This window comes from Rhinopithecus bieti, unplaced genomic scaffold, assembly GCF_001698545.2.
Source record: "Rhinopithecus bieti isolate Rb0 unplaced genomic scaffold, ASM169854v2 scaffold_20310, whole genome shotgun sequence".
In the NCBI taxonomy this organism is placed as follows: domain Eukaryota; kingdom Metazoa; phylum Chordata; class Mammalia; order Primates; family Cercopithecidae; genus Rhinopithecus; species Rhinopithecus bieti.
In genome coordinates, this window is record NW_016810331.1 from 735,456 (window position 1) to 737,739 (window position 2,284).

The window sequence follows — 2,284 nt, forward strand, 5'->3', positions numbered from 1 at the left end:
TTTTTTTTTTTTTGTATTTTTAGTAGAGACAAGGTTTCACTATGTTGGCCAGGCTGGTTTCGAACTCCTGACCTCATGATCTGCCCATCTTGGCCTCCCAAAGTGCTGGGATTACAGGCATGAGCCACCACACCTGGCCTCTCTCTGCTTTCTTTGATGCTTCCCTTTGCCCTCCCAACCTCACCAAATGAGAGAGAGGCCTAAGGGAATTGGGAGAGCTGCTACATTCTGCCTAACGAGAGCAACTCCTGGGAAAGCAGGGTTCTGAATGTGGGGCTTGTACAGAGTCAGGGCCAAGGGAAATGGGCACAGCCTGCAGGGCTGGTCTGCTTCCCTCCATAGGATGCAGGGCCAGCAGCTGTCCTTAGCTCTCTCCCGTGTATCCTCAGGTGGGCCCCTGAATAAGAAATTCCCAAAAGTAGAAGGCACAATGTCTGTATTTCTCCAGCACTTTGAATTTTCCAAAATGTCTCCCAGGACATTTCCCCCTCTGCCTCTCATCCCACCCTCATGAGATTGGCAAGGGGGCTGGCCAGATGAATTCAAAGGGTCATGTGGCTGCAAACCATTTCTATTTGAATTGAGAATCACTACCATGTATTTTGACCTACTGCAGCCAAGTTCTTTTATGAATGGCTTTGTTTAAGCTGATATATAAAGAGAGAGTGCACTGCTGATGTGCTCCACCTAAAGAGGCTGTGGTGTCATGGACCCGCCCCCAAATGTGTAGGATCCATGACTCCTGAAACCCCACTCTCCCCGCACCCCCGGTGTGAGCCTTGCATCAGTTCAACATGACAAGTATCTATCTATTAAAGGAGGCAGACATCTCTTCTATTCTGAGTCTTTAGCTCATAATAAAATCCCTCACTTCCCTCTGCTGAATCTGTCTGAAGTGGGTGTGAGCCCCCGAGGAGGAGGGCTTCAGAAAAGCAAGCCCCCAAAAGAGTCTCCATTCTTACTGTCCTTCTCCCTACTCTGGCACACCTGTGAGGAAAGCAGGCCTGGTGAGCACCCTGGAGGCTATCCAGTCCTGCTTTCCTCCCTTTTGGAGGTAGGGTTTCCACCATTTACTTCAGGAGATTCACTCCCAGTTTATCATCTCTGACATTTACAGCAGGAAGATTGGGGTCACTAGGAATCCTGGGCTGGGGAATGGAGCTGCTGACTCACACAGAGACTTACAGGGTAGGTAGAATCCAAGCAATTCAATACCCAGAAGGCATCCGAGGATCAATACAGCAGGAATCACAGCTCATCTCTGGAAGAGCAGCAGCCCTGAGGCCGGCAGGGCATGAGTTTACAGAGCCATTCCAGGGCCTGTGATTTATGGCAGCCTGGTCAGACAGGCAGAGAGACCTAAGCTCTGTGACTCTCTGAACAGAAACAACTCACCCTAGGGGAAGGGAAGTGGGCCAGGGCCAGCTTTCTCTCCCCACAGGGCTATGTCCCTCCCACCTGTTCTTTTTAAATAGCACCCTTATTGAGACATAATTCACATACCATACAAGTAACCTATTTAAAGTATAAAATTCAGTGGATTCTATATATTCACAGATTTGTGGAACCATCTGTGCCCATTTGGCTCCACTCCCTAGGCAGTCATTTTCTCTCTCTATAGATTTGCCTGGTGTGGACACTTCAAATACTATGTGGGCCTTTGTGATTGGCTCCTTTCATTTAATATAATGTTTACAAAGCTCATCCATGTTGTAGCATGTATCAGGACTTCATTCCATATGAGCCAGCAGTTTAGCTACTAGGTAAATATTCAAGAGAAATTAAAATACATATATCACATAAACAGTTGCATGAGTGCTCAGAGCAGTGTTATTCATAAAAGCCAAAAAATGGAAATGACATCAACAATTCATCAAGTGATGAAGGGATACACAAAAAGTGGCATATTCATTCCATGGAATATGGCTTGGCCATAAAAAGAATGAAGTACTGATACGTGGTACAGCATGGAAGAGACCTTGAGGACAATATGCAAAGTGACAGAAATCAGTCATAAAAGACCACATGTTGTATGATTCCACTCCTGTGTAATCTCCAGAAAAGGCACATCCATAGAGACAGAAAGACAGTAACTGCCAGGGATTGGGGAAAGAGGAATGAGGACCAGGGACTGCTAATGGATACAGGGAATCTTTTAAAGGGGCAATGAAAATGTTCCAGAATTAAATAGTGGTGTTGCTTGCATAGCCCAGTGACTGTATTAAAAACCACTGACTGCACACCTTAAATGGCTGAAATTTTTTTTTTTTTGAGATGGAGTTTT